Source organism: Lynx rufus, unplaced genomic scaffold (assembly GCF_022079265.1).
Source record: "Lynx rufus isolate CCGP_SWC_20201006 ecotype Redwood Valley unplaced genomic scaffold, mLynRuf1.p SCAF_19, whole genome shotgun sequence".
Classification (NCBI taxonomy): Eukaryota; Metazoa; Chordata; class Mammalia; order Carnivora; family Felidae; genus Lynx; species Lynx rufus.
Window position 1 is genome coordinate 15,028,086 of NW_025814833.1, and position 13,533 is coordinate 15,041,618.

Sequence of the window (13,533 nt, forward strand, 5' to 3'; positions counted from 1 at the left end):
AGTGTCTGACTCTTGGTTTCAGCTCAGGTCATGAGCTCACAGTTTGTGAGTCTGAGCCCCGCCATCAGGCTCTGCATAGAGCCTACTTGGGATTCTCTCTCCCTCTCTCTCTGCCTCTCCCTGGCTGGGGTGCACACACACCCTCTCTCTCTCTCCCTCAAAATAAATATACTTAAAAAATTAATATACAGAAATGTGTTAGATGCCTATACACTAACAATGAAGCAGTAGAAAGAGAAATTAAGAAAATAAGAATAAAATACCTAATAACAAACTTTACCAAGGAGGTGAAAGACCTATCCTCTGAAAACTATAAAACACTGATAAAAGAAATTAAAGAAGACACAAATAAATGGAAAGATATTCCATGCTCATGGACTGGAAGAAGAAACAGTGTTAAAATGTCCATAGTACCCAAAGCAATCTACAGATTTAATACCATCCCAATCAAAATATCAACAGCATTTTTCACAAAACTAGAACAAGTAATCCTAAAATTTGTAGGGAACCACAAAAAAATCCCAAACAGGCAAAGCAACCTTGAAAAAGAACAAAGCCAGAGGTATCACAATCCCATATTTCAAAATATACTACAGGGATATAATAATCAAAATAGTATGGTACTGACACAAAAACAGACACACGGATCAATAGAAGAGGATAGAGAGTCCAGAAATAAACCTACATACACTTCGATGGTCAATTAGTCTATGACAAAGTGGGCAAAAATATACAATGGGGAATGACAGTCTCTTCAAGAAATGGTCTTGGGAAAACTGGTTAGCTACATGCAAAACAACAAAACTGGACCACTTTCTTACACCATACACAAAAGTAAACTCAAAATGGATTAAGGACCTAAATGGGAGACCTTTCTGAAACCATAAAAATCCTAGCAGAGAACACAGGTAGGAACCTCTTTGACATCAGCAAATGATATATAAGAGGTTAATATCCAAAATTTATACAGGTGCCTGTGTGGTTCAGTCAGTTATGTGTCTAACTCTTGATTTTGGCTCAGGACATGATCTCCCAATTCATGGGATTGGGCCCCACCTCGGGCTCTGTGCTGACAGTGTGGAGCCTGCTTGGGATTCTCTCTCCTTCTCTCTGCCCCTCCCTAACTCACGCATGCGCACTCTCTCTCAAAATAAATAAATAAACTTGAAAAAGTACCCAAAATAGGGGCACTTGGGTGGCTCAGTCGGTTAAGTGTCCTACTCTTGGTTTTGGCTCAGATCATGATCTCACGGTCCATGGGGTCAGGCCCTGCATCCGGCTCTGTGCTAACAGTGCAGAGCCTGCTTCAGATTCATATTCTCTCTCTCTCTCTGCCCCTACCCTGCTCATGCTCTCTCTCAAAATAAATAAATAAACTTAAAAATTATCCAAAATATGTAAAGAACTCACACAACTCGGGGCACCTGGTTGGCTCAGTCAGTACAGCATGTGACTCTTCATCTCAGGGGTTGTAAGTCTGAACTCCAAACTGGGTGTAGAGGTTACTTAAAAATAAAATCTTGGAGCAGGGGGCGCCTGGGTGGCTCAGTGGGTTAAGCGTCTGACTCTTGATTTTGGCTCAGGTCATGCTCTCACAGTTTCGTGGGTTCTAGCCCTACACCAGGTCCTGTGCTGATGGGGTGAAGCCTGCTTGGGATTCTGTCTCTCCCTCTCTTGCTGCCCCTTCCCTGCTCATGCTCTGTCTCTCTCAAAAATAAATAAATAAAACTTTAAAAAAGTTTTTTAAAATAAAATAAAATCTTGGGACACCTGGGTGGCTCTGTCAGTTAAGCGTCCAACTCTTCATTTCGGCTCAGGTCATGATCTCACGGTTCGGTAGTTGGAGCCACGTGTCAAGCTCCACACTGTCAGTGCAGAGCCTGCTTGGGATTCTCTCTCTCTATCCCTCCCTCTCTGTCTGCCCCTCCCCTGCTTATGTGCTCTCTCTCTCAAAATAAATAAACTTAAAATATTAAAGTAAAAAAATTAAATCTTTAAAAACAAAAGAACTCATACAACTCAACACCAAAAAAATCAAATAATCCAATTAAAAAATGGGCAAAGCGGAGCGCCTGGGTGACTCAGTCAGTTAAGTGTCCGACTTCAGCTCAGGTCATGATCTCGCAGTTTGTGAGTTCAAGCCCCGCATCAGGCTATGCTGACAGCTCGGAGCCTGGAGACTGCTTCAGAGTCTGTGTCTCGTCTCCTCTCTTTCTCTCTCTGTCCCTCCCCTGCTCGTCGTGCTCTGTCACTCTCAAAAATAAATAAACATTTTAAAAATGGGCACAGGACCCAAATAGAAATTTTTGAGCCAAAATCAAGAGTCAGACACTCAACCAACTGAGCCACCCAGGCACCCCAAGAGAGAATGAAATCTTGCCATTTGCAACATGGACTGACCTAGAGTATATGATGCTAAGTGAAATTAAGTCAGAGAAAGACAAATACCATATGATTTCACTCATATGTGGAATTTAAGAAATAAAGTGAACAAAGGAAAAAAGAGACCAAAAAACTAGACTCTTAAATACAGAGAACAAGGGTGCCTGGCTGGCCCAGTCAGTAGAGCATCCGGCTCTGGATCTCAGGGTTGTAAGTCCGAGATGCACACTGGATGTAGAAATTACTTAAAAATAAAATCTTTGGGGCGCCTGGGTGGCTCAGTCGGTTGAGCGTCCGACTTCGGCTCAGGTCACGATCTCACGGTTCGTGAGTTCGAGCCCCGCGTCGGGCTCTGGGCTGATGGCTCAGAGCCTGGAGCCTGCTTCCGATCCTGTGTCTACCTCTCTCTCTGCCCCTCCCCCATTCATGCTCTGTCTCTCTCTGTCTCAAAAATAAATAAACATTAAAAAAATTAAAAAAAAATTACACAGAACTGGTAGTTGCCAGAGGGGAGGTAGGGGAGGAAATGGATGAAATAGATAAAGAGGATTAGGAGTACATTCATTGACATGAGCACTGAATAATGTATAGAATTGTTGAATCATTATAGTGCACATAATACCATATGAAACTAACATAATACCATGTTAATTACACTTGAGTTAAAAAACACACGGAAGAATCTTGTTTAGCAAAATACATATTGCTAAGTAAAAGAAGCCAATCTGAAAAGGCTACATACCTACTATATGGCATCCTACTAAAGACAAAACTATGAAGACAGTGAAAAGATCAGTGGTTGGAGGGGAGGGAGAGATGAACAGTCAGAGCACGGAACATTTTTTAGGGCAATGAAACTCCTGCATATGACAGTATAATGGTGAGTACACGTCATGATATGTCTGTTCCAACCCCACAGAATGTGCAACACCAAGAGCGAATCCTAATGTAAACTATGGACTGTGGGTGATTATGATGTATTGGTGTAGGCTCACTGATGTGATTTATATTTTCAGAAGAAACCACAGGGCAAATGTAGGGAACTATAAGAAGAAAAAACTAGAGACAAGAAGGCTGAGGAAAGACCTCACGATTTGATTCTATGTATATAAAGGACATACGGCAGAGCAGCAACTACTCTCTGTCCCCAAAGCAAGAAGAACCTAACACACTACAATATAAAGAGATTTCATTCTGTGGTAGAGAATTCTGAAACTGAATATTGTTAAAATCCTACACTAGGTTAAAAGGGGAATTTCCATATCATATAATTTTTTCCTCTGGAGATGATGTCTGGAATAATTTAAGGTATTGCCTAGAATATTATTTTTAGGGTTCCTTCCAACCCTAATTCTATGATTTCCAATTCTTGTAAGCATTTCTATTAAGAACAAGTATCTGTTTTGTTTGTTTTTAAAGATTTTATTTTTAAGTTATTTCTATGCCCAGTATGGGGCTTGAACTCACGACCCAGAGATCAAGAGTCGCAAGCTCCACTGACTGAGGCGTCCCTTAAGAACAAGTTTCTGATAACGCTTTATCACCCTGTCACAATTACAAAGTTTACCCACCAAAGCACATTGTCTGAACTCAACCTAAAGTAAACATGGAAGCAGATGAGAGGTGGGGTGCCTGGCTGGGTCAATTGGTACAGCACATGTCTCTTGATCTCAGGGTTGTGAGTTTGAGCCCCATGGTGGGTGTAGAGATCACTGGGGGAAAAAAAAAGAAAGAGATGAGAGGGAAGAAGCTGCTTATGAATAGCACCAAAGAGGAAAGAAATAAGGAAAAAGAAGCATTAAGCCTTCAGAGAGTACTGACTTTAGGAAATTGAACTAGACCAAACCATGCTAGTATATTCATTTTTAAATCCCTTTGTAATGCTAAAATCTGGCAAGCAATCTGCTACTGGGTTAGCTGAGAACAGAAATTCAAAATAATATAAACGTATCATTACACTGAACCCTTCTATGAATAAGAGATTAGCATTATAAATTATAATTATAATGAATTATAATTTTAAGTTTATTATTTTGAGAGAGAGCATGTGAGCACACACATGAGTTGGGGAGGGGCAGAGAGGGAAAGGGAGAGAGAGAATCCCAAGCAACGATGGGCTTGATCTCACAAACTGAGATCGTGACCTGAGCCAAAATCAAGAGTCAGATACTCCACCGACTGAGCCACCCAGGTGCCCCCCCCCCGAATTATAATTTAAAGAGAACATTTAGCATCCTAAAATATACTGGCAACATGTTTCAATTCTTACATATGTTCCATGTTTTTATTTTTAAAACTATTTTTTCTATTTTTTATAAAGTAATCTCTATGCCCAACATGGGACTTGAACTCATGACCCCAAGATTAAGAGTCACACACTTCACCAACTGAGCCAGCCAGGCGTTTTTAAAACATAAAGGATATAAGAGGATAAATCACAAGAAAGAAGAAAAATTTAAAACGTATTTAAAGTTCTTTACTTAGGGGCGCCTGGGTGGCGCAGTCGGTTAAGCGTCCGACTTCAGCCAGGTAACGATCTCGCGGTCCGTGAGTTCGAGCCCCGCGTCAGGCTCTGGGCTGATGGCTCAGAGCCTGGAGCCTGTTTCTGATTCTGTGTCTCCCTCTCTCTCTGCCCCTCCCCCGTTCATGCTCTGTCTCTCTCTGTCCCAAAAATAAATAAACGTTGAAAAAAAAATTAAAAAAAAAAATAAAGTTCTTTACTTAATAAAAAACTTGACAACAGGGGTGCCTGGCTGGCTCAGTGAGGACAGCATGCAAATCTTGATCTTAGGACTGTGAGCTCAAGCCCCACTTTGGGTATGGAGCCTACTAAATAAATGAATAAATAAATAATAAGATATTAAAATAAAAATGGGTGAATACTATCTTCAAAAAAATTTGACGGGGTGCCTGGGTGGCTCCGTCGGTTAAGCATCTGACTTCAGCTCAGGTCATGATCCTGTGGTTCGTGGGTTCGAGACCCATGTCGGGCTCTGTGATGACAGCTCAGAGCCTGGAGCCTGCTTCAGATTTTGTATCTCCCTCTTTCTCTGCCCCTCCCCTGCTCATGCTCTGTCTCTCTCTCTTTCAAAAATAAATAAAACATTAAGAAATTTTTTTAAAAAATTGACAACAGACTCCAGATTTAACAAATGTTATACTTATTTTAAAATTATATTTTTAAACAACCTGCTTCAGGATTGTATTAGTCAGCTGTGGCTACCATGATAAAATATCACATAGTGGGTGGATTAAACAACAGAAATTTATTTTCTCACCATACTGGAGGTTAGTAGTCCAAGATCAGGACTGATTTCTGGTAGAAATTTCCTGGCTTGCAGACTGGTGACTTCTCCCTGTGTCCTTACATGGCCTTTCCTCTGTGCACACAAGAGAAGGGGGGTGGAGATATCTGGTGTCACTTCCTCTTCTAAGGATACCAGTCCTACTGAATCAGGGCTCCATCCTGATGACCTCATTTAACCTTTAATTACCCTCTTAAAGGCTTTACTGCTAAATATAGTCACTTTGAGAATTAGGGCTTCAACATTTGAATTGGGGGTAGGGCGGGACACAATTCAGTCTATAACAAGGATTCTCTGGAGAAAGTCTTCATACTTAGCTCCCAAATCTGCAATCCTCTCTCACTTTAATCTCCCAGAAGATATAGGCATGCAAATTACAACTCAATGACTAAATTGTGTTATATGTATGTATGTATATGTATGTGTATGTGTGTGTGTGTGTGTGTGTGTGTGTGTGTGTGTGTATCTCAAATTCGAGAGGTCCAGTTAAGTCCTATTTTCCCTTTACATTTTAAACTTTAAATTGACAAAAACTCGGCATAAATGTAAACTCAACACTTAGGAGCTGATGTTCTGAAAGTTCAAATGGTACAGACAACAGCCAGCCTGAGCAGCCGGGCTAGAAATGCAGCCTGGGAGGCTGTCAAGTGCATCCCTTCTGCCTCATGCATGACATAGCTCCTCACTGCTCATTTGATCTTCTGCAATATGTGACACAAACAGTTTTACATTCAGAAATAGCTTCATTTGTTTATACATATTTATGAAAAGAAAAAGAAGTCTGTTTCAACTTGGTTAAAACTTTAGTTTGCAGAAACCTGAGAATCAGTGAAGACAATTTAAAAAAAGGAAGCATTATGGGGCGCCTGGGTGGCTCAGTCGGTTGGGCGTCTGACTTCGGTTCAGGTCACGATCTCACGGTCCGTGAGTTCGAGCCCCGAGTCGGGCTCTGGGCTGATGGCTCGGAGCCTGGAGCCTGCTTCCGATTCTGTGTCTCCCTCTCTCTCTGCCCCTCCCCCGTTCATGCTCTGTCTCTCTCTCTCAAAAATAAATAAAACGTTAAAAAAATTTTTTTAAATAAAAAAATAAAAAAAGGAAGCATTAGAAATAGATGACACTAAAGGGAGCCCTGAAAAGTTCCATGTCACAAACATTGTACTCAAGGAGATTCAGAGTTTCTTCCAACTCTATGTTTTCCCTTTAGTTCCTTTTTGGAAAAGGAGTACATTGTCTGCTCTTTGGAGGACAGTAAAAACACTTTTAATTTTATTATAATGTTTGTCATTTCTTCGGTTTTGATTTTTGCTGTTTTGCATAAACTGAAAAGAATAACAGGGGTGCAATTCCCTAAAATTTAGCGTTTATGTCTCTATTTGATTTTTCAAAAAAAATCCTTACAAAATTAATATATTTGGTTTCATTGTTTGAATAAATTTTTATTTCTTTATTCAGTGGAAAAGGTATTGTTACTACGCAGAGTTGGACTCAGACGTTCTCCCACTTCAAGAAGCAGACAATCTAAAAATAAACATACAAATAACAGCTCTTGGAATATATGAGGATAGGGGCCAATGCAAAGACACACAGTTCTTGTGCTATAAAGCCTAAAATTAAGGCTCATTATTAGGTACTGCCTTGACATCTGGGAAAACCAGTAGGGCCTCCAATGTCCTAACTGCAAATTCCCCTCCCCACTCTGCTTCTGCAGGTAAGGTCCCCTAGCCAAACAACCGTCTCTAGGACAAGGGAACAGGCCCAGTTCCAGATTATCCCTGAGTATCCGAGTGGGTCTCAGTACTCTGCCAGCCGATGGAGTTCATCTGTCCAATATCAGGTATTCTGTGTTCCACCTCCCCATAATCCTGGGAAGGAAATCCCTCCTTCACCAACACGGTGAATAGGCCACCATCAAAACAGTCCATAATTGCTGCCTGGTTGCATCTGTACTAGTAAGATAAATTATTTATCTTCCACACGCACAAATGCAAATTTCATCCAAGCTGTTCTTATATCTCTTACTTAGAATTCTAAAATAAGAAGCTGGTTTGGGGTGCCTGGGTGGCTCAGTCGGTTGCGCATCCGACTTCAGCTCAGGTCATGATCTCACAGCCCGTGAGTTCAAGCCCCGCGTCAGGCTCTGTGCTGACAGCTCAGAGCCTGGAGCCTGCTTTGGATTCTGTGTCTCCCTCTCTGCCCCTCCCCTGCTCATGCTCTGTCTCTCTCTGTCTCAAAAATAAGATAAAAACATTAAAAAAATTAAAAAAAAAAAAGCTGGTTTGACTGGCACAGACCGGCGGCACCTTTCTGAAACATTTAACCCCTAGAGGCAGGTCTCTAGTGTACTCAGGACTGTTTTTACTCTTTCTGCTCCCAGGCATGAAACCCTAATAGCTAACAGGAACGTACATTATGTTCCAGGCACTCAGTCATTACAACAGCCCTAAAAATATCAGCACTATTTTTATCCCCTTTCTACAGGTGAATAAATGAAGGTAGAGAGGTTAAGTAACTTGCCTGATGTTTTGACACTGTTAAATTAACATTTGTTAAGTGGAGCATAGGACTCCCCTGGATGGTGAGTCAAAGTTCAACAACAGACCACAAGAGAAATTCAAATAGAACAGTTAATTACTCATAAGGCCTGGAGGAAGTACACACAGCATGACTCCAGAGGCCACACAAGGCAGTCAAGGCAGAGTACAGATGGAGAGACAGGACCTGGGGCGTGTGCTTTTATTAGGGTCTGTATTGTTTTGGAGTTCCCAGGTTAGGACCAGATCGGTCATTTAAACCAGAAGAGTGGGGTTTGGGTAAGCCCCACAGGGATCTTATCTAAAGGACCTGTAGGGCCTACAGGCACCGGGAGGCAGAGATAGTGGATCACAAGGGCTACTGGGGAAGTCCTATCAGGAACTTACTTTCTTGTGACTCTCTGTGGGCTACCCAGGGCATGTGCTTGCAAGAGGGGGCTGGTGTAAGTTTAAAGTGCCTAGAGGCCACCTGGCCAAACCAAACGGATGCCCAGGCAGCAGTACCATGGAGTAGCTTAGCTAAACTCTAGACACTCAAGGCCACACAGGTATTAAGTGGCAAAGCAGGGCTTCAAACCCAGGCAGTCTGAATCCAGGGACTATCCTCACTCACCTCCCACTGCTGGAAGAAAAAGAATCATCAAGACATTGCCCAACTGTTGTAATGTCAACCTAGCTCTCAATGTCTGTAATGTTTTTAAATTTTTTAATTCAATTAAAACATTTTTAAGTTTATTTATTTTTGAGAGAGACAGAGCACGAGTGGGGGAGGGGCAGAGAGCGACAGTGACACAGAATCCGAAGCAGGCTCCAGGCTGTCAGCACAGAGTTCAAACCCAAGGACCGTGAGATCATGACCTGAGCAGAAGTTGGAGGCTTAACCCACTGAGCCACCCAGGTACCCCAAATTTTTAATTTTTTTTAACACATTCAAAGCCCTTAGTATGGTACCTGACACATTCCATAAACATTAGATATGAATATTTACACGGCAATAATGAAAACTCTTTTCCTTCTCCTTCTTAAACTACTTTTCCATTCACTTTCATTAAAGGAAAACTCATCTCACCCTCCCATCATTTCTCAAGGTCAAGACCAAGACCACTTTTATTACTTTTTAATTTTTTTTTTAATTTTTTTTTCAACGTTTATTTATTTTTGGGACAGAGAGAGACAGAGCATGAACGGGGGAGGGGCAGAGAGAGAGGGAGACACAGAATCGGAAGCAGGCTCCAGGCTCCAGCTGTCAGCACAGAGCCGGAGGCGGGGCTCAAACCCACAAACAGCGAGATCATGACCTAAGCCAAAGTCCTACGCTTAAGTGCCTGAGCCACCCAGGCGCCCCCAAGACCACTTTTAACAATGCCTTTTAGGTAGCCTCATCTCAGGTTAGCACACTACTTTTTCTACATTCATCCAATCATGTCTTGGGAGGAAGGTTTTTCTACTTTCCAATTTAAACCTGTAATCTCCAGGCGCCTGGCTGGCTCAGTCGGTAGAGCATGCAACTCTTGATCTTGGGGTTGTGAGTTGGAGCCCTACATTGGGCATAGTGATTACTTAAAAAAAAAAAAAAAAAAAGCGCAACCCTTCCCAAGTCCCTACAAAGAATTTCTATTTACATACCCTGTTATCATGTCAAACCGATCTGCTCATTCAACACACAATGGCTGTGCTCTTACTAAGTGCTAAACACTGAATTCTGTAATGAATAAAATCCTCCTTTCCACGAACTCAGTCTAGTGTAGAATAAAAACATGCACATGAATGATAACACAACACAAATCAATGCTGAGCACAGAAATCTGCGACCTTTGGCCATGTCCGCTACCAGACCAGAGGTGGAAGGAGGTGGTGGGAGACCAGGGCACTGCAGGAGGGGGCCCAAGGATGAGTGAGAATTAAGGGAGGAAAGAGGCGAATAAGGGGCGGCCGTGGACAGACTGAAGAAGAAAACGGGCACAAGGATGGGAGAAGGGAGAAAAGCGCAAACGCTAAGAAGCGAGATGAACGATGAAGGGACTCTCAACACAGGTGGCTCCTCACCGCGAAGGTGGGTCCGTCTCACTCACCTCCCTCTCCTTGTCCCAGAGACCCATGGCTTATCGGTCCCGGAGGGGCGCGGGGAGCGGCCGCGACAGGCGGACGAGGAGGCAGAGGCGAAGGGGGTGCCCCGCGGCGCAGGGGGCCGCTCCGGAGAACGTGACCGCGAACGGGTCGGCAGGGCTGGTTCCGGGAGGCCAGGCTGAGGCCACTCCGCTGGGGGCCCAGGCCATTCCGGTTCCCGGACCGAGAGCAAGAGTGCGAGCGAGAGCGGCGGCCCCGCGGGGAGCGAGCGGATTTGCTGCTGCTCGGGACTCTTCCACCAACTGCGACGCTTCCCCGCGGAGCCCGAGGCCTCTCATTACGGACTGCAGAGCGGGACCTTGGAGCTACTGCTGCCGGGGAAATAGGGCACTCTCTCAAGGAGCCTGGGAAAACCTCAGTTGCCTTGGCTCCCAGAAGCCACCTGCGCAACCTCCCAAAGCTGAGAAAAACTTAGAATTCGTTCCGGGTACGTCGGCAAAACCCTTCCCCAGGGCTACGTGGCGTCCAGCCTAAGTGAAAGGGGTGGTGTATCCGTGTAAATAAGCCGCCGCTGCCACCGGCTCCGAGCGCCCATCTTTCCAGTTCCGCAGCAGTCTCTCTTCCCCGACCCCGAAAGCCCTCCCCCGCACCCCGTCTCATTTGGTTAGGAGACCAAGTCTTCCTCAGCCTTATACTTGAAATAACCGAAGGGGAGGATGACGGACCACAGGATACATTTCACAGAATGGCCATATCAACAACACAGTCGATTCTGCTTGTTTCAGATGCTTTCTGTGCATACGTGTATGTAACATTTTATAATACTGGGCGCTTAGTGTGTCTCATATGTGCAAGTGTATATATGGATGTATACATAATATATGCATAGATATGTGTGTATACATATGCATGTATAATATTTCGGAATGGCTCAAATGGAATTACATATTTTTTCCCTGAGGATATCCTGAATTAAAAACAAAACAAAACTAAACTAAATGGGGAATGGGAAGAAAAAGCACAAAGTATTCAAAGTATTTCTACGCAGCTGACAGTGTGTTTATCTTAGTCTTGTCATATTTAGCAAAGAGAAAAAATACAGTAGGCCCACTTACATTTGAATTTCAGATAAACAACGAACAATGTTTTAGTTTAAGTATGTCCCATACAATAATAATACAGTATTAAATGGCTAATTTTTGTTGCAGAGAAGGTCACTATTGTACCTCCACCACCACCTCTTAATTTTATTCCTTATAAGTTTTTCATTTTCTGTTTCAGAAGGGGAAGGGGGAGGCCGCCCCTGGTATCTGCAAGGTAGCAGAACGCTCAGGCCATGATCTTCTGTTGGACATAAACTCATACAACATTAACTTAAGAAGAAGTCACTAGGAGATTGATGAAGTGAGACAAAACAAAGCAATTGATGATTTTGTCTAATCATAGCTAGAAAAGGTCACTGTGCCACTCAGAAAACACCAAACACCCCCCTCTCTTAGCCAAAATGGGTGACTGCTACTTTATCAATTACAGCTTTATTCCTGTTCTCTTCTGCCCTCCCTAGAGTTAAGATGTACTGAAGTGCCCAATGGTACAATTGCCCCTGCATCCTGACAGCAACTGATCTAGAGTGAACTCCCTCTTCCTTAGATCATCCCCCTAAGTCGCCCAAATAATACAATGGGTTCTTTCTAATGTCCTTTTACTGAAACACCCCACACTTGCCTATGGTGTGCCTTCTCCCTCCCTGCAAAGAATAATGAACTCAACTTGTCAACTATGGGCATGTGCCCAGTGATCTTTGATTGAAGGGCATTGACGCGTTCCACTGCCTAGAATGTTCTTCCTCGGATATTTTCATAGCTCTTTCCCCTTAGTTCATTCTGTTGTTTGCTCATACATCATCTTTTCAGAGAAGTCTTCCCCGACCACACTATTTACAATAGCGCCCTCAAAGTTCTCCATCCCTTTATGCTGTTTATTTTTCCTCACATGTCACATTGCTATCTGATATTATACATTTAGATGATACAGACACAAACATCTATGGTATGTCTTTCCCATTAGAATCTAAGTTTCATGAAGACTGGGACTTCGTCTTGAAGACTATATCCACACTGCCTACCACATTGCCTGGCACAGAGTGGGTATTAAATGATATGTATTGAACGAACATATGAACGAATGGATTTTTATTGTGTCAGGGTTTAGAACGGTTTCATTTTGTCACATATTCATCATCAACCTTGTCGTTTGGTCTTAGTCCTCTGTTTAGATTGGCTTGCTGCAAAATGTCTGTTTTAATTTTTTTATTTTGACACATGTCTTACTTGATTTGATTTCACGTTGCTGAGTAATTTTTCACAAAGAACTCATGGGGAGTATATTCCCTCAATTTTTTTTTTCGTATTTGAAATATGCTACCTGGTGGTGGTGATGGTTGTTTTGTTTTGGTAGATTGTATTATTGTCAGCAATTGTCCACTTCCTCTTTCTGAGTAGGAGGGTTATCTATCCCTATCCAATTGACTTCAAGAGGTTTTAAGAAGAATGAGAGAACCAGCAATATCAAACATGTCACTTAAAGAGAAAATTGTTAGGATTAAGCAGAAAAGGGGATACAGATGAACAAGCAAATGTATATTTAGCACTTACTGGGTACCTGACACTCCTTCATTCAACATTAAGTAGCCATATCTATCTACCATTTATTAGATCCAGGGCGGCTCCACAAGAAAGTTACTGCTTGAGTTGCATCTTTCTGGAAGACCAGGCACTTGCCAAATAACAGGAGGGGCAAAGTGTGTGGCTATGAAAGGGATGGTTACTCCAAGTGCAGGGTTCTAGGCACAGACATGGAAGCGGTAAACAGCATGTCATATTTTGGAAACTGAAACTCAAAACAATTCTGTGGGAAGGTATTATTATCTCTGTTTTACAGATGAATAATCAGGCTCAAGGTCACACAGCTATTGAGTGGCCGTATCAGAATCCTAACCCATTCACATCTGCTCCTCTAGTCTTCGTTTTCCTGCTCTACCTTACTGTGGTTTCTTCTACTTGTGCAGTGAGCTTTCTAACTCTGTGAAGCTAAGCAAACTCCGAGGAAAGGCTCTAGGACTTGATGAATGCCATTTTAAAAATCTTTTAGCATCATCAACAGAATATATATTAAGCACCCACAAGATTCTCAGCATTTTGACACAGGAGAGGACAGTTGCTGTCCTCCTGGAATTCCTAATCAAGTTC

General features: G+C 42.7%; 1 long non-coding RNA gene across 2 annotated transcripts in view; it reads right to left on the reverse strand.

Annotated features, from left to right (window-relative positions):
- The window catches only part of LOC124513890 (uncharacterized), a 31,573-nt gene extending 20,907 nt beyond the window's left edge, over window positions 1–10,666 (reverse strand). The window contains exons 1-2 of one of the 2 annotated variants that reach the window (XR_006962544.1): window positions 10,291–10,666; window positions 5,661–5,762 (exon numbers count right to left, since the gene is read on the reverse strand). This is a non-coding gene — a long non-coding RNA (uncharacterized LOC124513890). The remainder of the gene's footprint in view (window positions 1–5,660; window positions 5,763–10,290) is intronic. The other variant, XR_006962545.1, reaches the window with a different exon arrangement.
- Between the last annotated feature and the right edge of the window lie 2,867 nt (window positions 10,667–13,533).